Below are 26,571 nucleotides of genomic sequence, written 5' to 3'. Positions count from 1 at the left end.
GCCTTCCACAGTGCAACCAGTGCGCAAGGTTTAGCATCCTTCTTATTAATAAATAGAAATATCACTACAAAAAAATGCCATTTAATGGCATACAAAAAGTGTCACAGAAAAACCAAAAAGTGCCACTAAAGACCCATTTAGAAATGGGCGGCACACAAAAAAAGTGCCACTACAAGCGCTGACGCTAAATCCTTTTAGTGGCACTTTATGAATCTGCCGCACAAAGTTTTTAGCCTTTTAGTGGCAGTTTCTTTTTTGCCACAATATAAAAAATTCTTTTATGGCACAATTTTTGTGCCTTTAAAAACCAAACCTAGTTACATATCCATATTTGTTTCAGTGACACTTTTTTTGCCACATAAAATGAACTTTTTGCGACACAAATTTTGTGTCGGTAAAAACGATTTCTAGTTCAATAGATATACTATTTTTAGTGGTACATAATTTTGCCACAAATATCACATTATTTACAATACAAAATATAAAATAAAAATTTAATAAAATTGTAAAGGTAGAAAGCATAATATTATAACTTCAATAATAAGTTTGATCCAATACATATTGCAAATGTTAGCAAAACATTGTGTAATAAGTAACAAATTCCAAATTCTAACTATTTACATGAGGAGTCTACACGTTCTTTTGGGTGAGAACTTCAAAAAACTTAGCTCAAAGTTGCTCATGATATCTACCCTGCCATCATCAACCATATAAACAAGTATTAGTATTATAACAGTGTATTTTATATACTGAAGATAGTAAAAATATATATATAAGCACGTCCATGTTTTGGGACACCCGTCAGATGTTTTTAACAAAACTTCATAAATCATATATGAATAATATATACTTTCATAGTTTAAATAAAATTGACTAAAAGTTTATTTTCCTATAGCTGGTAAAATAATAGTTCTTCAGATTCCGATCGATTTCCTATAGCTGGTAAAATAATTGTTCTTCAGGTTCCGATCGAACAAATCGGTACCAATACTGAGGAAAGATAGGTGGCCAGTTTGGTTGGGTTGATAATGTGTAGATTTCTAGTGCCGGTGGGTTAAGCCAACACGCAAACACTCTTTGTATTTTCTTGTCCAGAAAAATTTATGAACTGATGTTTTTAACACCATCTATAAGTTATATTATCACATGGATGTCAAAAATTTGAGAGATATTCATCAACGTGATTTAATGCATAGCAATTAATCATCGAGTGGCCTCAACCCTTTTAAGGGTTAACCTAATTCAAGTATAGCTTTTTTTTATTAGGTTACCCATTTAACCCGTTAATAGTAAATGTATATAACCCAAACTAACTCGTTTACCTACAAACGAATTGCAATTCCCACCCATACATTTAAGTTTAAGAAACTAAATACCTTACTAAAGGATAACAAGTTTTTATAGACCCCTTTCTTAGCAAGTCCCATAATCCCAGATAGCAAGTGAGAAAAAAATATGTTGCTTGACATGAAGAAATCCACCTGCTACAAAAATTAACAAATAGAAACAATGATTACCTGCATTTTTCTGATAGTTTATAAAGGTAAATAATTTAAAAAAGAACTAATTAGCACCTCACCTTTAGATGCACAAACTCATTACAATAACAATTAGAAAATGTGGACGCATGAACCAATAAGTTCTTAATACCATTAAGTCCAGAATCACAAAAATCAACTTGTTCTTCAAGGAAGAAGAGCCGGCCCTGATTAGAGTCATACTAAATCTAACAACATAATAACTTCTATAGCACATATCCAAACAACCCTTTGAAGATATAACAAGTTGGGATTTTCACTGTAAAATGTAAACCTTGTTGGATCTAATGTTCAATTGTCGATTAGAATTCAACGTTACCGTCAAGGTACGACCCAAAGGGTTACACTTTGGGCAACGAACATTTAGCGGTGTTTTAATCGTTAATCACCGGATCACGAAATAATAAGCGTAATAAAAGAAACGGGTAATTATTTGGAATAATTACGGAGAGCCGATTAATATTATAATTAACTTGTTAATTATAATAAATCGTATATATATATTGTTAATTGTTAATTATCTACATAATTAAAAAGAGAGATAATTGTTTTAGTTATGAGATAATTATAAAGGAGTTGTATTTAGAATACAATTGGTTTAAAATAAAAGATATATATCTTTTATATATATTAACTCCCACAATTGTCTCAAAACTGAGCTCTCAATTTAATAGAGATATGTATACGGAATCTTCTAGTTGAAGTATAGAGGCTTTTCAAAAGTTCCAAAAGAAACAGAAAGTAAATATAAGGAGAACTCTCAATTTGAAGTTGAAGGCTCCTGGACGTTTTTGAAAGTGGTTTAAAAGGAAACCAAAGCAAAATAAATTGGGGAGGTAGACTTGTTCAAAGAAGGAGGTCTCAACCGTGGAGCACAACCAAAGTTTAGTTTCTTTGATTACGCAAAAAGATAAGTAAAGTTTTTGAACTTTATTTTTGTTTAGATTAAGGTTTCGTTTGAAATTGTTTCAAACGAACAAATCAAATTTCGTGATCAACGATCATCTAGCGAGATCGTTCGTTGAACCAAGGTGTCTTTCTTGGATGTCACGATTCTTTATTTTATTTTAACTTATTTTGATTGTAACGAAGATCACTGGTGGAATCGGTTTAGAATCGAACCTCGTGTACATGTTTTCCGCTGCGTTCAGTTTGTTTGACAAATTGATAAAATTATTTTCTAAAAGTTACACGGAAATTCCAACAGTGGTATCAGAGCCACCTTACAAATCAAAGTAGGTTTATTTTTGATAAAATAGTTTATAGGATTGCATGCTTAAAATCGAGTAGATTTAGCATAGGAACCTGTCACATACAATAGTTATAGACAAGTTTGTATTAAGGCCAAAACTAACACTTGTCAAAGTCTTCTTTGAAATAATTTTTGGCCTTAACCTATTTCGTTTAGCTTAATGATCGTACTATGCAAATCCGGGTTTAGAATTTTTTTTTATGACACGCGTACTAAATTAGTTTTTTTTTTAGCTACGCGGTTAAATAAATTAAAAAGTTGGAAATATTGAAATAATGATTTTAAAGCGATATATATATATTTTTTTTATTAAAAAAAAAATAGAACTCATTAAATTTTTCCAATCGGAAATTTAAACAAACAAAAAAAAAAGGAAGTTTTTTTTAGGATTGGATCCAAGATTAAGTGGGAGCACAAAAGGGTTTGTGCTACACTTAATGGGCTCGGTTCACGTTCTTGGGCTCAAACGAACCGAACATATTATGAACCCGGAATTGCATATTTATTTATTTATTTTGCGTTTTGCCATGAGATGTTTATTACGCCATAAAATTAATAACTAATACACGATCATTAAAACGACAATTTTAATAAAAGGTTTATTAAGTATTGGATAGGTAATTAAAATAAACAGTTTATTTTAAAATACAAAAATCAAAATTGGTTTTACAAAATTAAAAGTTAATTTGAAAACCGTAATTAATAAAAGTTATTAATTAAAATAAATTTGCGACACGACCAACTTAGATTAAATAGGGTATTTAAAATTAATCGGTCGAGTGATTGAAAGGTGTTTCAAGTCGTCACAAATTAAAACGTAAAATTGATTTTTACAAAGGAATTGTATAGCCTATGTTCATGCCATAGGCCGTACAAGTATTTTAAAACGACCCGAACTAGTAATTTTAAAATATAACCAAATTAAAATCGATATTCTACGCCACCCTAAATTAAGAACACCCGAACTGATCTATCTGAACCCCTGGTGCTAGTGTTTACCCTGCATCCAGGCCTACGGTTTTGGTTAGGGGTAGTTCCGCGATTTCCATGCTTACATGGGCCGGGCTACAGTTCTGATTTGAGGACAAATATCACTTTTGCGACACGAGAGCGAATGTTAGTGTTTACCCTGCATTCGTCTTCTACGGTTGTGAAAGTGGGCGTAGTTGGGGTTAACGTACCAATGCTTGACAACACTCGTCATGCGACCCCAAACCGAGAATTGTGTAGTTGACACAATTGGTGATCGTCACCTACCCTTCAATCTATGCCAGTGAAGAGTGCTAAGTCCATTCACTGAGTTATGGGGAGATGGGATCTCATCCTAATTCCTAAAATTTTGTATATCTTGGGTCAAAATTGAATTAGGTTAATGCATGAAAATTACTAATAAATTTTCTTCTAAATTCTACAGATGTCTACAAACAATTCTGATAACACCAAATTCTCGCTTAAGTCCATCCTTGAAAATGCTAAACTTGATAATTCTAACTTCATGGATTGGTACCGCAACCTGAAAATTGTTCTCAGGGCGGAGAAAAAGGCTTATGTCCTTGAAGGACCAATTCCCGAAGCACCTGCTGCTAACACGGGTGCAGCCCGTAGGACATGGGAAAAACATGTTGATGATTCCCAAGATGTGACATGTCTTATGCTTGCTATGATGATTCCAGAACTTCAGAAGAATCTGGAAAACTTGGGAGCATATGAGATGAGTGAGCAGCTGAAAAACATGTTTCAGCAGCAAGCTCGTCATGAGCGTTTTGAGGTGATGAGATCTCTCATTACATGTCGCATGCAGGAAGGTACTTCGGTCAGTTCTCATGTACTGAAAATGAAGTCTTTCGTTGATCAACTGGAGCGTCTGAACGCACCCCTTAGTAATGAGTTAGCTACGGATGTGATCCTTAACTCGCTACCCAATTCATATCATCAGTTCGTTTTGAACTATAACATGAATGGGTGGGAAAGAACGATCCCAGAGTTGCATCAGATGCTAAAAACTGCTGAGACAAACATCCCAACTAAGGGCAATCCAGTGCTGGCAATCAGGGAAGGAAGAATTACCAAGAAGAAGCAATCCAAGGGAAAAGGCAAGGCGAGTAAGCAAGACAAGGGCAAAGGCAAAAAGGTTGCCACTCCGAAGGCAAAGCCTCATAAAGATGCCAAGTGTTTTCACTATGATGAGATCGGGCATTGGAAGAGGAATTGTCCCAAGTACCTGGCTGAGTTGAAGCTTAAGAAGCTGCAGATTGGAGAATCCTCAGGTATACATGTTATTGATCTATTTTCCTTTTCGAGCAAATCTTGGGTGTTTGACACTGGATGTGGTTTTCACATTTGTAATGATTTGCAGGGACTAAAAAGGATTAGGAAGCTGAAGCAGGGTGACTTAGAGCTACACGTTGGGAACGGGCAAAATGTTGCTGTGAAGGCAGTTGGAGAATTTATTCTTGAATTACCTTCTGGATTGTTTATTTCTTTAGACAATGTTTTTTATGTTCCTAGTTTGACTAAGAATATTATTTCTGTTTCTGCTTTAAGAGAACAAGGTTTTAATTATGCTTTTGATATTGTTAATGGTAACATTTCTGCATTTTTAAATGGTGTGTTCTATTTTGAGGCTAAGCCTCACAATGGTGTCTATGAAATAGATACTTCTAACAATAGATCAAATAATATGGTATGCTCTCTTTCCTCTAAACGTGTTAAAACTAGCTTTAATCGAACATATCATTGGCATTGTCGTCTTGGCCATATTAACATCAATCGCATGAGGAAGCTCCAGACTGCAGGGATTCTAGAATCCACGGGCCAGGAGACTTATGATTTATGCGAATGTTGTCTAAGTGGCAAGATGACTAAGGCCCCTTTTACCGGAACTAGTGAAAGGGCCAAAGACCTGTTAGAACTCATACATACTGATGTATGTGGTCCATTCAGAACTATGTCAAGGAATGGGGAAAGATACTTCGTTACATTTACTGATGATTATAGTAGATATGGATATGTTTATCTTATGAAGTTTAAACATGAAACCTTTGAAAAGTTCAAAGAATTCCAAAATGAAGTACAAAATCAACTAGGGAAAACGATTAAGGCACTTCAATCCGATCGAGGTGGTGAATACATTAATCAAGAGTTTGATGAACATCTCAAGAAGTGTGGGATTATATCCCAACTAACTCCACCTGGAACACCACAACTTAATGGTGTGTCTGAGAGGAGAAATCGAACCTTATTAGATATGGTTCGATCAATGATGTGTCGTACAAACTTACCACACTCCTTTTGGAGTTATGCTCTTGAAACTGCTACACGTCTTGTGAATATTGCTCCTACTAAAAAGGTAGAAAAGACACCATATGAGATATGGCATGGTAAACCACCTAAAGTCTCTTACCTTCGCATATGGGGATGTAACGCTTATGTTACCAGTGAGTCTTCGGACAAACTTGATCCTCGCGGTGAAAAGGTTGTTTTCATTGGATATGCATATCCGGTTGGTTATTATTTCTATAATCCTGCTAAAAATAGAGTTTTCACTAAGCGTCGAGGAACATTCCTAGAGGATGAGCTTATGGCGCGAGGAATTGGAGATAATCTTGTGGATCTTGAGGAAATTCGAGAACCACAAATTAATCAACCAATAGTCAAATCTGCCTCTCAACAAAATATTGTTGAACCTGAACCTGAGAGGATTCAGGAATCTGATGTAACACTAGGCGTCCGCAGAAGTACGAGGGATCGTCATGAACCTAATCGGTATTCACCTGATAGGTACGTCTTGATAATAGATCAAGAAGAGCCCTCAACCTACAAAGCTGCGATTTCAGGTAACGAATCTGAAAAATGGCTCGAAGCCATGGGCGTCGAGATGCAATCCATGTATGACAACCAAGTCTGGGATTTGGTTGAACTTCCTCCCGAATGTCGGACTGTAGGAAGTAAATGGGTTTTCAAGTTGAAAACAGACATGGATGGAAATGTGCAAACTTATAAGGCTCGGTTGGTTGCTAAAGGATTTACTCAAACTCAAGGAGTTGATTATGAGGAAACCTTCTCGCCAGTAGCCATGCTTAAGTCTATTAGGATTCTCCTTGCCATAGCCGCGTATTATGACTATGAGATATGGCAAATGGATGTCAAAACCGCGTTCCTAAATGGACACCTTACAGAAGATGTCTATATGGAGCAGCCTGAAGGTTTTGTAGATCCTAAGAATCCAAAGAAAGTTTGCAAGTTGAATAAATCCATTTATGGATTGAAACAAGCATCTCGAAGCTGGAATCTTCGTTTTGATCAGAAAATCAAACAATTTGGTTTTATCAAAAACGAAGATGAGCCATGTGTTTACAAGAAGGCAAGTGGGAGTTCTATTACTTTTCTGATCCTGTATGTAGATGACATACTTCTCATTGGAAACGATATCCCAATGCTGCGGGATGTTAAATCCTGGCTTGGTAAATGTTTCTCAATGAAGGATCTTGGAGAAGCTGCTTATATTCTAGGAATAAAGATTTATAGAGATAGATCTAAGCGGCTACTTGGACTTAGTCAAAGTACGTATATCGATAAGGTCATTCGGCGCTTTTCGATGCAAGATTCCAAGAAGGGTCTCTTGCCAATGGCAAGTGGAACCGTACTGAATAGTCATCAGTGTCCCAAATTGGACAAAGATAAAGAGGATATGAAAAAGGTTCCATATGCCTCTGCTATCGGTTCCATCATGTATGCCATGTTATGTACTAGACCGGACGTATCGTTTGCTCTGAGCTTGACTAGCAGATATCAACAGAATCCTGGTAAAAGTCACTGGATTGCTGTGAAAAATATCCTAAAGTACTTAAAAAGAACTAAGGATATGTTTCTGATATTTGGCGGTTTGGAAGAAGAGCTGAAAGTAAAATGTTACACTGACGCAAGCTTTCAAATGGATCGTGACGATTCACGATCTCAGACAGGCTATGTTTTTACTTTAAATGGTGGTGCTATAACTTGGAAGAGTTCTAAGCAAAGCGTGGTGGCCCAGTCGACCACTGAATCAGAATATATAGCGGCTTCAGAAGCTGCTAAGGAGGCTGTTTGGATGAAAAAGTTCATTGCTGATCTCGAAGTTATACCAAGCATACAGAAGCCTATCGAGATATTTTGCGACAATACAGGTGCAATTGCTCAGGCAAAGGAACCAAGGTCGCATCACAGCACGAAGCATATTCTCAGAAAATTCCATTACATACGGGAAGTTTTGGAAAGAGGAGACATCGTAGTAGAGAAAATTGATACTGATCAAAATCTAGCGGACCCGTTTACTAAGCCTATACCTTAAGGGAGACACGAGAAGCATGCTGATAGTATAGGTCTTAGATATGCTAGACAGTGGGTCTGATTTTGTAATTTAGTAATTTGGTGCATTTTGAACTGTAAACAGTATTTTATGTTTATTTGAATTTAATGGTTGAATGTCTTTTAAACTATTATATCTGTGTTCAAATATTAGTACGTTAAGTATCTATGAATATTGTATTCTAAAATGTCCGTAGTCTATCAGATTCGTGAGAACCAATCTGGTAAAAGACTATTGTGAATTAGATGGTTGATCCATATCATGGATACTCAAAGTGTTGAGAACCATATTCACTGATGTGATTAGTTGAATCATATTGGGCGTAACTCATTTCAAAATGATCTTCATGGATCTTAGTCATAAGACATTTTGAATAGGTACGATCATTGTATCCTTAGACCTGCGGTGCATACTAGAACTAACTTAAATGAATGGTTGCTCTTTGATTCTATCTAACGCTGTACGTAACTGGCAGTAATAAGGATAGTTTTGGGAATGATCTGAAGTTTAGTGGGAGTTGTTTGTAGCCAAAGGGATCTGTGCTTCTATACTTAGGAGAGGAACACTCTGGCGCCTTTCGTTGATTTGAACTGGTGTTAAATGCGTGGCCACACTCGAACTAGTAGTAGTTTGATAAACCACTTTAAATCAGGAACGAAATTAGAAATGGTTGAATAATATATGAGAATGAATTCGATCCATGTCTCATGTTCAACAAGTGTTCAATACAGAGGGATAAGTCGATAACCAGGGCTATAGCATTTGCATAACCAAAGGTTTGATTAGTGCAAAGAATTAGTTGACATAAGTATGTCATACCTTGCCGGGGGCAATATGATGCAGCTAGGCACCCACTATTGTCTACATTGAAACTTAATCGGCCAATCGACCAAGTGGGAGATTGTTGGATCTAATGTTCAATTGTCGATTAGAATTCAACGTTACCGTCAAGGTACGACCCAAAGGGTTACACTTTGGGCAACGAACATTTAGCGGTGTTTTAATCGTTAATCACCGGATCACGAAATAATAAGCGTAATAAAAGAAACGGGTAATTATTTGGAATAATTACGGAGAGCCGATTAATATTATAATTAACTTGTTAATTATAATAAATCGTATATATATATATATTGTTAATTGTTAATTATCTACATAATTAAAAAGAGAGATAATTGTTTTAGTTATGAGATAATTATAAAGGAGTTGTATTTAGAATACAATTGGTTTAAAATAAAAGATATATATCTTTTATATATATTAACTCCCACAATTGTCTCAAAACTGAGCTCTCAATTTAATAGAGATATGTATACGGAATCTTCTAGTTGAAGTATAGAGGCTTTTCAAAAGTTCCAAAAGAAACAGAAAGTAAATATAAGGAGAACTCTCAATTTGAAGTTGAAGGCTCCTGGACGTTTTTGAAAGTGGTTTAAAAGGAAACCAAAGCAAAATAAATTGGGGAGGTAGACTTGTTCAAAGAAGGAGGTCTCAACCGTGGAGCACAACCAAAGTTTAGTTTCTTTGATTACGCAAAAAGGTAAGTAAAGTTTTTGAACTTTATTTTTGTTTAGATTAAGGTTTCGTTTGAAATCGTTTCAAACGAACAAATCAAATTTCGTGATCAACGATCATCTAGCGAGATCGTTCGTTGAACCAAGGTGTCTTTCTTGGATGTCACGATTCTTTATTTTATTTTAACTTATTTTGATTGTAACGAGATCACTGGTGGAATCGGTTTAGAATCGAACCTCGTGTACATGTTTTCCGCTGCGTTCAGTGACAAATTGATAAAATTATTTTCTAAAAGTTACACGGAAATTCCAACAAACCTAACTTGTGCTCCAACTAGAATACTGAATATTCTCTAAAAAATATATAACCATGATTCAGAAGCATGAGTAATGAAACCCTAACATGAAATACCCATTCGAACACAACGCCTCTGCCCCAAAACCAAATCCAATATTTTCACAGAAACCCTAAATGTGATTGAAGACAAGTTGATGAAGGAAAAAAATACCTGTCGAGGGCTGCAGTGAGGATTGAAGCGATGACAAGTTTAGCGTCAAGGATTCGAGCATCGATGATGATTTTCTGGTGGTGAAGTGGTGGATCGTCGGTAGCTCATCCGTGATTAATTAGTGAGGCAGTGGCGGGAATCGATTTGAGGAGATGAGAGTCTGGTCGGAAGATGGGGGATGGGAATTGAGCGTAGGATACGATCGATTATGAGAGATAAATTTCCAATTGTTTGTGAATATGAGAGGGAAATCTAAAATTTTTGGGGAAGAAGGGGAATGTGTGAATTTGGGGAGGGAGACTAAATAAAAATAAATATTAAATAAACTAACTATAACAAAAAAAACACATGTATAAGAATACTAGATATAATAAAATAACAAATTTCGATAAGTTAGTTATAAGCATAACATGTTTTAATTCATATTTTCTATTTTTTATTTATCTATAACAAAAAAATATTAGACCGTGGGGTATGGTGGAGCGTAGATTTGTGGTATGGGTTGACACGTGGACTTGGAAGAGCACCGCTGGTCACGTGTGGGTTGGGTCGGTATGGCGGGGCGTGGCTAGCCCGCGTGGTTTGGCCACATGTCAGTTATTATAAAAAAATGAAAAAAACTTAAAATTATTATAAAAATACACACAAAATTAAAAAAAAAGCCTAAAAGTATTATTAAAATTTCCTAAAAATTACAAAATTCTACAAAAAAAAAAAATAAGGATTACAAATCTAAAAATTAAAAGAAACCCCTAATTAAGCGTTAGGTAGATTTCGAACAGGGCGAGCTTGTCAAACGGCTTCCGCTCCTTACCCCGGAATTCGATGTTGTCCACCGCCACCCGGTCTTCGTGACTTATATCACCGCCCGGGACACTTTCGTAGTAGGCTTTAAACCGGTCGAGCTTCGGTCGTAGTTTGTGCCACTTGTGTTGACACACGTTTAGATTGTGCCGGTAGCTAGCGAAAGCTTTTGGCCAGTAAAGGGTCTCACCGGGTTGGCGGCCCTTCATCGCGTCCACGACGCTCGTTACAAGTGCCAACTCTTCCTCGTGCGTCCATGAGGCCATTTTTCAAGTGTCGGTAACGGATTTGGGTAGGTGGAGTGAAGGGTTGGGGTAGCGATGTGGACAGGCAGTGGGGGGTTTTATAGTAGTTGGGGTAGCCGTTTGGCTTGGCCAAACGGTTATTTTTTAGATTCAAATCCTAGTCAACAAGCCTAGCCAACCCAACCAATGAGAGCCGGCCACAGAAGACCGGCTGCTAGGCCCGCCCAACGCCCAGGCTGAAACCCCCGCCCAAGGGGCCACGCCGAAACTCAAGCTCACCCAGAGTGGTGACTTGGGCGTTTGTACCCAACCCACGTCCCAACCCCCCGGCCCATACCCCATAGTTTTAGGGTGGAGGGAGTGGGCAATCACTATTAGAGTGTTTTAGTTATTCTCTAGCTAATTAGGGGAAATGGAGTAAATATTATTTTAACAAATAAATAATAAAAGTATATAATTAATTTATATAACTTTTATAAAATAAATTTATATTATGTTTATAAACTAGTGTTTGCCCCGCCCGCGTTGCGGGGCATTAAGACAATTTTTTCTCTCTAATAACATATACGTCTGTGTTTTCGTTACTTGCACATACTATTCATAACACGATCTCAAAAAAATTACATCGAGTCAACCATTATCATATTTTTGCTAAAAAAAGGTGGAAAAACTAAATTTTAAATTGGGGGAAAAATTATAATTTTTCGGGACAAATGAGCGTGTGTCAGGCATACGAATAAAAATTACACCGAGTCAACCAATAAAAACAAAACACTACTATAGTTTAAAAAAAAAAAACCTAAAACAATGACATGACATGATTGTAATTTTATACTGGGGATAAAATTGTAATTTAACCAGGAAAAAAAACAAAAACAATGGAGAAAATGTAAATTTAAGTTGAGGGGAAATTCATAACTTGGTTGTGAGAAACAAACTAATAGCAAAACTGTAAATTTAAACGGGGCAAAATCGTAATTTTCAACTAAGGGCGAAATTAGAGTTTTTAGCTTGTAACAAAAGCGTAAATTTACTTTTAAGTAGGGGTGAAATCATAATTTTGAACTGATGGCAAAATCATAGTTTTAAAACCGGATAAAATTGCAAATTTATTGGGCAATAGGGGAGTGCCAGACAGATGTCTGACACTAATTCTTGCCACCCATGTAAGCCAGTAATTTAGAAAGGCAAAAAGTTAAAAAAAAAAAACAAAACAAAACAAAAATAAAGAAAAAAAGGCCAACCGCCTTTTTTCCACCAGTCTCATCCAACAACTATTACCGTCATAGTTTTTGTAGATTTAGCTAATATACTACGATGGTTATTTTCTAAAAAAAAAATTTCAAAAACTATTATCGTTTTGGATTTCGTGTGATGCTTGGGAAATTTGAAAATATATTTCTTTTGTATTATTTCGATTTTGTGGGACAAGTAGATAATTCATCGGTCGAAAATTAAAGTTTTTCATTTTTATTTGGTGAGATTTGTTGGCAAATTTTGGACGATGATATTCTTTCTTCAAGTATTGTGACAAAAAAAATAGCAGTCATGTATTTATATTTTATTTTATGAAACATTATTAAATAAAAGTTGTCTTTAGGTTTTAACAATGCAATATTTTTTTATTAAAAGCTGAAATTTTCTATAATATATTAGCAACATTTTAAGTGAATTCCAACTGAAAACCACATAAATTACAGTCTCAACTAGAACACTAATCAAAAGAAGTCGGAAAGCCTTAGGGACATAAAAGATAAAACAATTGATAGTAGCAAACAAACATACTTGTAAGCTGGAATATATGGCAAGTTCTAGCTTGAAAGCCTTTGTAAGTTTATGAACTCCACATGGTAGTGCAACTACCCATCTGGACCTGGTGATCGTATAAACAAAAAAAAAAACCTTATATTTAGCGAGTTTTTTCACGCCAGTTGTTCTCCACAACTTCATCAGAAAGTAGCAAAAAAAGACAATTTTATTATTTTTTCAAGATTAAAAAGTCTCATTTCAAAAGAATGCCAGTCACCGCTACATAAATTTCTAAAAACAACACAAAAAAGGTTAAAATTCCACGGTTTTTTAATGATGTTTCCTTTGACTCACCTTTAATCCAACTGCAACCAATGTTTCTGCAACAAGTTCTTTAATTTTATCCTTGGGCATTCCTGAATGCTCATACCTATTAATCTCAAAGAAGAAATTACAAATAAGAAACGAGGAACAACTCAAAGGAGTTTTATTAGTACAAGGAACTTACATAAGAAAACCAACATTATCCCGAACCGTTAAAGAATCAAAAAGCGCTGCACTTTGAAACGCCTGATTATCGAAAAAATAATTATTATTATTATGTAATTTATCACCAAACAAACAAAACACCAAAAAAATCTTTACCAAATTGTTGAGTAGGTGGATAACACCACACCAGGCCAATTCGAAGGCCGTACATAATGGCACCACTAAAGGTGTTTGATTTGCTTGCTGTACATAATGACGCCACTAAAGGACCTCTGGTGGTTCTTCGGTAACTCAACCGCGAATCATCAGTGGCGCTGTAGCGGGCATCGATTAGAGGAGATGACCATCGCGGGTGGAACCTGGAAGATGGCGATGGGAATTGAGCGGAGGATACGATCAATTGAGATTCAGATCTAGATGAATGTCCAACTGTCAAGTATTAAAAGTATTAAAATGAGAGGGAAATCTAAAACTTTTGGGTGAAGAGGAATGTGTTTGAAATTTGAAGAGGGAAAACTAAATAAAAATAGTTATATATAATCTAAAAAGTGGGATGTAGCTAGGGCTGTTTAAATTGCTCGGCGCTCGACGCTCGTTCAATGCTCGCTCGGAAAATGCTCGGAATTTGCTCGTTCGATTCAGCTCGATTAAAAAAATGCTAGGTTCGAATCGGTTCGGTTTGTAAACGAACCGAGCACGAGCAAAGGTTCGCTCAGTTCGGTTCGGATCGGTTGGCTCGATTTATTTTTTAATATATATATATAGATATATATATATATACATATATATTTGTGTTTGTGTGTGTATCATTTTTAATGAAATGACTAGAGACCAACATTAACAATGTTTGGTCCAAGATCCAAATACAGCTCATTTAAGTAATTAGAATAGAAATTCAATACCAATTGTCCATTATCCAATACTTAAATGTCCTTTTGAGTAATTGAGTCAAAATTTATACTAAAATGTGAAGCGTCGTCGATCAATACTCAAGTCTCTACCCGCTATTTGATTCAGAAGTGCAAGACCCTAATCAAAAGCCCCCATTGGCCATCGTTATTCGATTTCTCCATTGCCACTCGCCAAGACACCAACTCGTCAGGGTTTTGCTTCAATCTATTCATTCAGTTTCAAACTTCCGATAGAACAAGGGTATGTTTCAATCGGTCGACGGATTATCTTCCTGCTTAGTTAATGTCGATAGAACTAGTTGAGTGTTTTTGTATTCCTTTTTATTTGTTAAATTTTTACTTGTGTTCTATTGGACGAAACATCAGGGACCAAAACTGCACTTTATTCTAATAACTAGCACTCCTATCATCACTTTCCTTGTTTATTCTGCGACGCTCGATACTCGCTCGACGTTCGTTCGAAAAATGCTCGGCTCGACTTGAGTGAAACTCCCATATCCCCCCGGATGAAACGAGAGCAGACTTCGCTCAATAACTTTGAACTTTTTCTTAAGCTTGGCAGACTAGCTCCTAACTTCCTTGATAGAGCGATGAGCTTACTTCGCTCGACTTTGGCTCGGTTGAAAAAACGCTCGGTTCGGTTCGGATCGGTTTGTAAATGAACCGAGCACGAGCAAAGGTCTGATTGGTTCGGCTCGTGAACAGCCCTAGATGTAGCTAAGAATATGTAATTTACTATACATAATAATATATTAATTAAAAAAACATGCGTAAAGAATGTGTATAAAATGTGATTTTTAAATCCTAGATTTATATAAGTTAGACCATGGGGTATGGTGGGGCTTGGGTTAGGGCTTAGGTTGGGCATTGGTTGACACGTGGAATGGGAAAAAAAACTCACGCCCATGGGGTATGGTGGGGTTTGGGTTGGGGGCTTGGGTTGGGGGCATGAGTTGACACATGGCCATTGAGAGTGTAGGTCCGGCTAGGGGAGGATCTAGTCGCCTAATCCTTGTGTACAAACCAACCCGGTTGTGCGGAATCCAACCGAGATAGCAAACCGAGATCGAACACGTAAATGATGGACACGAGACTCAACGATTAACACCAATGTATTAATACTTGAAAAACAGTTACAGCACAATGTTTACAAATGCTCTCTGTAAACTCTCTCTCTAATTCTCTCGTGTGTGTGTTCTCTTTGTTCTCTTTGTGTTCTGTCTGTATATATAGCATGAGCAACACAGACCATGACGAAACAGAACTGCCCTCGGCGAAACACGATGATCATCGATGAAACAGAAGAATAGACGACCAAACAGGATCAATGTCGACGAAACAGGTTTGTTTCGTCGACAACCTCTGTGTTTCTTCGACTTGGGCTTTGGCCCAACCTGTTGAGGCCCAACTTGCTTGTTTCACCGAGTTGGTTTAGCCCAATGATATGTTTCGGCCTACATTTGTTGTTGTTGCACACGACAGAGGAATGTCGTGGCTTAAACCGAATCACGTCAAGCCGAGTTGCGTCCGCAAATCATGTATCAACAAACTCCCCCTTGGACGCTACTCGTGATATTCGTCTTCCATGTCTTCTATGTCGGAGGATCTTCAAAGTCTTCACGTCTTGTAAGTAGAAAGTGTATCAACAAGCTCCCCTTTTCATGTAGGAAGTGTGTTAATAAACTCCCCCTTAACATAAGCTCTCCTTTGAGTTATGCTCGTGAATCTTTTGATCTTCAATACTTGAGATCCTTGTGGTGTTGATGATGGTCAGCGACAACTCGATCATTTTTATCATTTGAGTGCCTTCACGTCGTGTCTTCATTCCGAAGCTTGTCTTCGAAGATGTTCTCCTTGCCTTTAGCATCTGCACATGCAAGAAATCTAAACGCGTAATGAGAACAACTGCTTGGAATATAGTTAACATAAACAAATGACACACATGTGACCATATTTCAATCAACTACCGTCCGACAGTTTGAAAGTTTAACAAATTTATCAATTTCAGTTTTTAGCTTTCAAAACTTGCAAATTTTTACCATTTATGAAGGTTTAGTCGATTTGGTTTTCAATCAGGTTTCAGGTAACGAAGACTCGAGCTCCAACATCGTAGGATCGAAAATAAGATGGAAATAAAATCTTTTTGGCTTTTATAAGGTTTATATTAAAACACACCTAAAATCTTTTTAGAAGTTTTCATTTTTCAAATGTAAAGACAGAAGCGGTAAATAAATATATACAAAGATGCAGAAACTGAAAGCATTAAATAAATATTTACAGACATTCTTTTTGCGAGTTTCGAGGGTAAGAGAATTATATCAGTGTACGGTCGCGCCAGAACGCTCTTGTTGTTCAATTAGTTAACATTTAGATAAGCATCCTATAACGATTATTGGTATTGTTGTCCAAATAAGCTCAACTTGTCAGATGTACTCATGGTGAGGGGATACGTTAAGGTATGATTCATACTTACCGACCGGTGTTCATCCACATCACGACACATTCCCGTATCAAGGTATGCACGAGGATTCATCTTACCGGTAAGTATACCGATTATCATCTGTTTTGACGTATATGATGTGAGAAACTCACCTATTTTGATTGAAAACAAGCCCTATGTGATAGAATCACTTATTGTGAGGAACTTGATTTTCATATGCATGAGGGCACAGGAGCAAGTTCGTGAACAGGTCAGTACTTTCGTACAGCAGAGAGACGAACTTGACTCCCCGATAAATGTGATATATTATCACTTATTTGTTTGGACATGTGATTGTTGATCACTTATTGAGGTCGAATGCAATATGTACACGTATGTATAGTATCATGGAAGATCTAGACTTGCGTCCCCGTTATTTTTCGGTAAAAGATACAACCATGTTACCCAGATGATAAGCAGCATAAAGACCGAATATCTCAGAACCTCGGCAATCTCTCAAACGAAATTTCGGTACTAAGACCATATGCCAATGAATGGTTCCCACCTGGTCATCAGTCGATTTAGGTTTATATCACCCTGCACACTTTAAAATGATTGTGAGCCTACCGATACATCTTATATAGAGCTGCTTATCGTTTTTCAGTTTAGGTTTAAAGAGGTTTGGACAGACCACTGATGTACTATCATATTCTCTTTTGCTTGCCAGGAAACTCATTTTTGTTTTTCTATTATTTTTGAAATTTTTCGATGTTTTTGGATTTTCAAATTTGGATTTACTCCCCGTAAAATCAACAAACTATGATAAATTTAAAAGACACAAAGATATTTACAAAAATGATTTTCCGATGTTGGTTTTACTCTTACTTGACCTTAATGCCGTTTACCAATAATAAAAAGTCAAATCTTGATTTGTCTAATGCTTTGGTAAAAAGGTCGGCACGTTAGTCATCGGTGTGGACCTTAACAACATCGATTAGCCTTTTGTCAAAGCAATCACGTATGAAGTGATATTTGATTTCGATGTGTTTGGTCTTTGAATGCTGCACAGGATTTCTAGTGATCTGTAAGGCAGTAGAATTATCAACGTAAATAGGAGTAGTTAGGAATTCAAAACCGTAGTCGCGCAATTGTTGTTGGATCCACAGGACTTGAGAGCAACAACTTGAGGCATCAATGTATTCAGCTTTCCATGTTGATGTAGCGACACGTCTGCTTCTTGCACTGCCATGTGATTAGGCGTTCTCCCAAAAACTGACATCCAGCCGTTGTGGATTTGCCGTCGATTTTGCATCCGCCAAAATCAGAATCACTGAAAGCGATCAAATCAAAGTTATTATCCCTAGGGTACCATAGACGGGTGTCAGGGGAACCCTTCAAATAACGAAAAATCCTTTTTACAGCTGCAAGATGTGAGGCTTTCGGGTTGACTTGATATCTGGCAAGCAGGCACGTTGGGTACATTATATCTGGTCTTGATGCTGTGAGGTACATAAGAGATCCGATCATTGCACGGTAGTATGAGGGGCTAACAACTTCACCCTTCAAGTCTGGATTAATTCCGTGATTTTGCTGCAATGGGGTACTGATGGGCGTTGCATCAGACATCTGGAACCGGCTCAAGATGTCACCAACATATTTAGTCTGATGGATGAATATCCCAGACTCAGTTTGTAGCACTTGTAGGCTCAAAAAGAAAGTCATTTCCCCCATAGCACTCATCTCGAATTTATCCTGCATAATACGCTCGAAATTCCTACACAAAACATCATTAGTAGAACCAAATATAATATCATCCACATATACCTGTACCAGTAGAAGATCTCCATCTTGTTCTTTGATGAAAAGAGTACAATCGATAAGACCTCTGTGAAATCCATTCTCCAGCAGATAATTAGATAAGGTTGCATACCAAGCTCGTGGTGCTTGATGTAGACCATAGAGAGCTTTGTTCAACAACTAAACCCGATCAGGGTGAATAGGATCTTCAAAACCTGGAGGCTGTTCGACGTACACCTCTTCTTCAACCACACCATGTAAGAATGCACTTTTGACGTCCATCTGCTAAACCTTGAATCCTTTGAATGAGGCATAAGCCAGAAAGATCCGAATTGCTTCCAGACGTGCAACAGGTGCATAAACTTCGTTGTAGTCGATCCCTTCAATCTGACGAAAACCTTGAACGACTAATATTGCTTTGTTTCGGACAACTACGCCACGGTCATCCTTTTTGCATTTATACACCCAACGGGTACCAATCTTCTTGTAGTTCTCAGGTTTGTCAACTAGCTTCCAGACACCTAGCTTCTGGAATTGTTGCAGTTCTTCCTGAATTGCTTCGACCCAAGAATTATCTTTCCAAGCTTCTTTAATAGATTTCGGTTCTTCTTGTGAAACGTAACACGCAAAGGACCAATCATTTTGTTGACCAGATTCTCGAATAGCTGCATACAAGCCTGCATTGTTGTTGTTTCGCAACATGTTTCTTGTTTGAATGCCACTCTGTATATTTCCGATGACGTTTTGTTGAGGATGGGTATTGTGAATCCTTGTTTCTTGATTATCTTGAACTGGAATATTTGTACCCAGATTGTTGTGATTGAGATCAACAACCAATTCAATACCCAGAATTGACAAAGAGGATGATGCAGTAGCTTCAGCTATTCTAGGGGCGTCCACTGGAGGTATAGCCTCTGAAGTACCATGAACTGCTGTTGTTGGAGCTTCTTGATCTGCATCGAGAAATTCATCATCCTCTGAAGATTCGTTCAATTCGGTAGCATCGTGAAAATCCTCATTGTCGAGAGCATTATTGTTCACTGAAGATGGTTCTTGATTGATAATAATTGGACGAACCAATGGTGAATCTGTTGCATTGTCACTCTCGAAAAACATCCTTGCCGCAGCATTTTCTTCAACTGCTTCAACATTGATCGAATTGAAAAAGTCATCATACTCAAACATCCAAGGCTGACCAGGACATTTGACTAGCAATGTGTGCCTTTGTATTCTGACCTCAGACCATTCCTCGACCCTTTTAGTCTCTAGATTCCAGACTCTTAAGTTCGGGGTGGCATACCCAAGAAAGTATCCTTCAATTGCTTTTGCCCCAAACTTTCCATTAGGATCCATTATTGTGCACGGAGCTCCAAACGGTTCAAGATATGACAAATCTGGTTTCCGTTTGTGAAGAAGCTCATAGCAGGTCTTGTTGTGCCTTTTGACTGTAAGGACTCGGTTCAAAGTGTAACATGCAGAGGCCACAGCTTCACTCCAGAATGGAATGGGCAACTGCGACTCTACTAACATAGTCCTGGCAGTCTCGATCAATATACGGTTCTTACGTTCAGCGACGCCATTCTGTTGAGGAGTGTAAGCCGCACTAAATTCATGAAGAATACCTTTTGAAGTGCAAAACTCCGCCATGGCATGATTTTTAAATTCAGTACCATTGTCGCTGCGTATCCGTCTAACTTTCAACTTATACAAATTGTCAATCTGAATGATTAAGTTTTTGATAATACCGAAAGTTTCACTCTTGTGTGTTATGAACGCCACCCAAGAAAATCTTGAATAATCATCAGTTATCACGAGGCAATATTGATCATTCCGGATGCTTTTATGCTTGACAGGACTGAACAAATCCATGTGCAAACATTCTAGCGGAACAGCCACCGTGTTGATCTTCTTAGTCGGGTGTCGCTTCTTCGTTTGTTTTCCTTTCTGGCATCAAACACAGACGTCTTGAAGATGGAAGTTTTTAGGAGGAACACCATTCACCAATTCATTTGACGCCAAATGATTCATTTTGCGTAAGTGAATGTGACCCATTCGTCTATGCCAAGAGATTGAGTCTTTTTCTGTGGCTTTGGAAACGAAACAGGTTGCTTGTGCAGACGTTGTAATAGCTTGGCTCATATCAAGGACATACAAATCATTTATCCTTGGAGCAGATAAGAGAATCCATTCTTTTGGAATTTTGAAGCCGGGTTTCAGCACATAACATCCATTTGCATCAAAGTGTACTGAAAACTTCTTATCACAGATTTGTGAAACGCTAAGAAGATTGTGATCAAGTTGTTGTACAAAGTTAATCTTTTCAAAGCTTAAAACCCCGTTGGATATCATTCCTTCACCAGTAATATATTCGCCTTTATCTCCAGCAAAAGCAACATAACCTCCTCTAATAGATTTGACATCGTAGAGAAACTTCATGTCGCATGTCATGTGCCTGGATGCCCCACTATCAACACTCCAATGACTACTGATAGTTCCTCCTGGAACACCCTGCACATGAACTCACATGATTAGTTGGAGATGGGGACCCAAGCCATTGTGGTCTTGGGTCTTCCATTTTCATCTACAACAATAACTTCCACTTTTCGATGGTTAGGAAATTGTGATGGTCCCCCTGAATTTGTGGTCATTTTAGGTTTCCATGTCTGTTGAGTTTTACCAGTTTGATTGTTTGACAATTTAACTTCGTGATTGTTTCAAGTTTTTGAAAATTTTGAACTTTCTGGTTTAACTGAAACAAATTGTTTTTGAACCACATCAGTCTTAAGTGCTTTCTCAATCACCTTGACTTGTTGGCGTTTCTGTTTCTTTTCCCTTTCTCGTATAAGACCGGGATCTTGTTTTAAAGAAACAGATCGCTTTTGGTAATTTCATTCACGGGGATCATCAACTTTTGCTTTCAACTTATGAAGATATGGACAGTTTCGATTGATATGCCCAATTTCACCACATTCAAAACATGATCTTCATTCAACAAACCCCGAAGTATCATGTGATTGTCTTGTCGATGATGAACTTTGTGATCCCGTGGTACTAGGTTTTGAACTGTTTGGTTCATTTCTTTTTGACATTTTTGCTTGCTTAACAAAACCTAAGTTAGATTTGTTTTCAAATGTTTCAATTTTGTCCGTTCCCTCTGATTTCACAAAGTTCACCTTCTTGTTCTTATTTTGGGTCTGTTTCTTTTGACCTTGAGTCGGTGATTTACCTATTGGTTTGGTATGATTTTGCTGCTTTTTCACTGTTGGTAATTTCTGATTGCCATATTGTTTTCGAACTTCAGCCTTTGGGATAGGAGGACACTGTGTTACCACAACGTGTGAACCCGTCTTTCCCAAGAACTTACTTGTCGAATTTTCAAAAACTTTACTGATTAAAGATTGATTTACATTCTTAATCGGAAAATCTTTGTCAGAATAAATTTTTTCATCACCAACAAGAGTGTACAGCAAATTCACACTCTCAGACTCTTTTGCAGACGAGGACTCGATTGGAACAGTCTTAGCGGGTTTTGCGGGAGGATCACATAGAATATGATTCTCATGAGGTATGTCCTCTTCTTTGATTATCGCATGAGACTTTGCTGAGTCAGTATCATCAGATTCATCATCAGAAGAATCAACATCCTCAACAATGACTGGAGGATCCTGATTCTGTTCGGTAGAAGACACACTTGTATCTGCTGATACATCCGAATCTGATGATACTTCCTTCTTGTATCCAAGTCCTGTTGCAATTCCTCAACGTCTAAAGGAACAGATGGCTCAAAATAAGTTCTATCCTCTTCATCAGGCATAACATCATAATTGTGTCTCACAGGTGGTGGACATTTCTTATATCCAATGCATGTGACATCCCGTTTCTCTTTCTGAACATCAATGATGTGATCCAACACATAGCTAGAGCTTAAATAACTGTCTAATTTGAGCTGGATCGCCTCACTTTTAGTTTTGACACAAGCCATCTCTTTTTGCATTATCTCAAGGCGATTGATATACAAATTTATGTCAGTTTGTTTTCTTGAAACCATTTTTGTCAGCTCAGTTTTATCTTTCTTTAATTTTTCAATCACCTATTTAAATTCCTTTTAATGGTTTTCATAAAACATGTTGGCTTCTGTGCACTTAGAAAGATCCACGGTCAACTTTTGGTTGTGGATGAATGTCACATCATACTTGTTTTGCAAAGCCTCATGTTTGCTTTGCAGGTCACACCACTTAGCATTCAAAGAAACATGTTTGTTTTGCAAGTCAAACAAATTAGCTTTTAAAGCATCATGTTTGCCTTGCAACTTAGACATATTTGCATCCAAATCAGCACATTTAACACTTAATCTAGCACAATTATCACAATTAACAATAGTAGGTTCATTGACACATACCTGACTTGACGAACTGCCAACATTAGCCATAAAGGCTGAATGAAAAGAAGAAGAAGAAGAATAAGCAGCTTGATCCACCAATATAGATCTCCTATCATTTCCTGCTGTAGCTTCTCCCAATAGCTCATCAACATCTGCATCGACTGACACATTTGACGTGTCATCCAAATGATCATTGCCTGAAGTTGAGGATTCTTCATCTGAGCTTCTACTGTAACCAGAACTGTCTTCATCTTCAGAAGATTCACCACCATTGGCGGAAGATTCTCCACCACTGGCGTGATTTAGATCCTTGACAACCTCAGCAAAACACGCTGTTCCATCTGGAGTATCATTTCCCAACTGAATCGACCAATCACAACCTTCATCTACTTGTACCACAAGAGCCTGGTTGGCATTTGATGGTCCTACTTGACTTGGGTTGTTGACAGGTATCAACGTACGCTCGTTATTCCTGTTTTGATTCTGTTGGTTGCCTTGATTGCCTTGATTCCTGAACGGATTCTGGTTTCCATGCTGAGTTGGCTTTGTACATTCTCTTTTGAAGTGACCCCGTTCACCACAGTTGAAGCACTTAACAGACTGCTTATCGAACCCATACTTGGTGTCTTTCTTGCTTTCCAAGCTGGTTCGACCAGTCCTTTCCATGAAGTCCTTTGCTCGCCTTACAGCACTTGCGAAAGCCCATTTGATATCCATCAAATCCATTTCCTCCTTATCGATCTGTTGATAGTCTTCTTGTGTCAGATTGATGTTTCTAATCTAACCTTCTACTAACCCACAATACGCGCTCACCAAGGTGTTCAGAAGCTCCATATGTTCCTTTGCTACTTCAACAGTTACTTTCGAGAAGCTTGAAGTGTCAAGCCGTACTGTATTTGGCTTAGATGGCTGACCAGCAGACGATGTGCTCCCATAACAAGCTTGTTGTTGAGCAGGAAGTGGATTCCCGTATAAGTCAGTTGCTACGGTAGATTGCCGATAGACTTGCTGTTGTGGAGCTGGTTGTAGAGGATTTCCATACAAGTCTGTTGTTGGAGCTGGCTTTACTGGAACTTGTATCTGATTGCCATACATATCTGTGCTTGTGACAAATGTTGTTTGGAGTGGAGCATGTGAAACTGGTCTTGCAGAAGAAGTGCTGGAAGTTCCATAGTATATATCAGGATTTTGTGGCACAGGAACCCTTTTCGCCTTTAGGGTTTCTTCCTGATCTTTGTTTTCCAAGAGCTGAACGAAGTCATTGATGTTTGTCATAGCCAATACTCCATTGTATTTCAAGATTTCCAAGAAGCTATTCCATTGTGGGTGGCAATGCATCTGCAAACTTTGTGACTACTTCGGCTGGAGTTGTTACTACCCCATAATTACCCAATTCAGTAAGCAAGTGATAAAACCGACTAGTCAAATCTCCCAAGGATTCCTTTTCCATACACGTGAACTCATCAAACTATTTCTTGAGTAAGTCATGTCGCAATTGGCGAGTCGCTTCATTTCCTACCCCTCTTTGTGAAAGCACCGGATCGATGACATACATCAAACATTGCACTTGATTCAAGACATGAAGAACAAAATATGAAGAACATGATAGAAAGATGTAGAAGATGAACTCTTTATTATGAATCAGTCATCACAGATTACACAAACCAAAGGAGTATACATCATCTACAAGCTGGTTTAGATCACAAAGATCTAAACCCTAGCTTTCTCTCACTAACACATACTCTCTCTCTCTCTAGAATTCACACACAGGAGGATGAACAAGTTGGGAGAAGAGCACAAAGCTTTCTCTAAAATTGTTGCCCTAATCTACACAATACACACATATATATAGGCTAGGGACTAAACCTCGGACAAACCAATTCTCCACCAAAACTCAGACAAAAGTTTTCCCAAAACTTGGACAAGTTGTCCCTAGGAACTTCTTAGGGACAAATTCTCCCTAGGAACTTCTTAGGGAACAAAACTCTGACTAACAAAAACTCTTCCAAACCTTGGACAAACTCTCCCTAGGAACTTCTTAGGGACAAATTCTCCCTAGGAACTTCTTAGGGACTAAGTTTGGGCACTTGTACACTAAAGACCCTAACAATTGGAAGCCATACACTTTTCACCCAAAGTGCATTAACAACTCCCCCTTGATCAATGCAGGTCTTCATGTGGTCTTGAATTCTTCGTTATGGTTGACTTTAACTTGGACTTCTGCTTTGGTTGACCAGAACTGATAAGCGACAGTTACCCGGTAGGAACTGCACTTACAGTCTCCCCCTTAACTGTTGCATCAGTTCTGTGTGGCATTGATAATCTTCAATCACGGATACTGCACTTAGAGACTCCCCTTTAACTGAAGATATCATGTCAGCTTTCAACTTTGGCTGAGACTTGATCTTTCTAGTAGAGCACAGCGATCTTCAACCCTTCTAATTAAAGACTTGCTGACGATCACTTAAAGCCGCTTTGAGAAACCCGAAGAATCCAACATCAAACACTGTAGATCCTCCCCCTCAAACTACTCCCGAATCAAATTAACGCGAACCGACCTACAACCACATGTAGGAATGTCGCTCGATACATTAATCTTCAAGCCTAACCGGTAGCAGAGAGAAACATTGGATTTCCAATGCCCAATCTTGAACACTTCAAACTTCACAATGACATGAAGCTCAGTTCGATAAGTTAATAACAAACTGAACTTTGTAAAAGTACATCCACCATCCTGATCAGAGTCTTCAACCGAGTGTCTGAAATCATTTCATCTCGAATCTTCAAGATCCAATCTCGTATCTTCACAAATCCGCCAATTACCCGATGACTTTCGTCTCTGATCTCCCCCTCAATGTAAGAACCCCTATTTCGAGAATCCGATCAGTCACCAACTTGGAAGAGGTACCAAGAAGACTAATCTTCTCTACTCTAACCGGCATACTATAAAGGCATGACCTTCAACTAGTTGCCAAACGAACAATTTGCTTCATCACGTCAACACTTGATTGAACCTCGAACAAACTTGACAAAACTCAATCATACACGAGCTCTAACTTGCTTCATGTTTTAAACACTTCGCCACCGTTAAGATTAACACTAAGTTAATCTCAAGGATAGTAAACATGAACGTGTTTTGATGTAGCACCACGAGCTTTTTGTTTACAAAGAAAACAGGAATTTCAGAATTTCTTACTCCCCCTATTTCTTTGTAAACAATACAAAAATCCAAGCAAGTCTTATTCTCTTCACCTCCTCACCTGATCCGGACAACATAAGTACCATAAAACTTTTCGATAATCCGAAACCGACCTCAAGTCTTCAAACTACGCATAATTCAGACTCTTAGTTAGTTATCCGGTACCCCAGGTAACCCGGAATAACTAGAAAAACTCGAACATGCACAACTCGAAACTTCCGAACCACACAAGCTTCTAAACTTAGTTAAAAATCCGGTACCCCAGGTAACCCGGAAGCTTAGAAAATTCGGAACTTGTAAAACCCGAAAGCTCTTGAAACCTCGAATCAGATCATCGGAATAGTACTTAGAGTACAAAGAAATTCAGAACAAGCAAAGACATCCGAAAAACCCATAACCGATCACCAGTTCGTTGTA

At 37.8% G+C, this 26,571-nt stretch overlaps 2 long non-coding RNA genes across 2 annotated transcripts; both read right to left on the bottom strand.

Annotated features, from left to right (window-relative positions):
- Window positions 1-510: 510 nt before the first annotated feature.
- Window positions 511-10,451, bottom strand: LOC118483949. The gene is made up of 3 exons (XR_004872515.1): window positions 10,161-10,451; window positions 1,377-1,484; window positions 511-693 (listed from the first exon to the last, which is right to left on the bottom strand). It is a non-coding gene; the product is annotated as an uncharacterized LOC118483949 (long non-coding RNA).
- Window positions 10,452-13,231: 2,780 nt separating this feature from the next.
- Window positions 13,232-13,860, bottom strand: LOC118483948. Its single transcript, XR_004872514.1, has 3 exons — window positions 13,604-13,860; window positions 13,467-13,528; window positions 13,232-13,388 (listed from the first exon to the last, which is right to left on the bottom strand). It is a non-coding gene; the product is annotated as an uncharacterized LOC118483948 (long non-coding RNA).
- Window positions 13,861-26,571: the final 12,711 nt, after the last annotated feature.

This window comes from Helianthus annuus, chromosome 11, assembly GCF_002127325.2.
Source record: "Helianthus annuus cultivar XRQ/B chromosome 11, HanXRQr2.0-SUNRISE, whole genome shotgun sequence".
NCBI lineage: Eukaryota > Viridiplantae > Streptophyta > Magnoliopsida > Asterales > Asteraceae > Helianthus > Helianthus annuus.
This window is presented reverse-complemented; position numbering and strand designations above follow the sequence as displayed.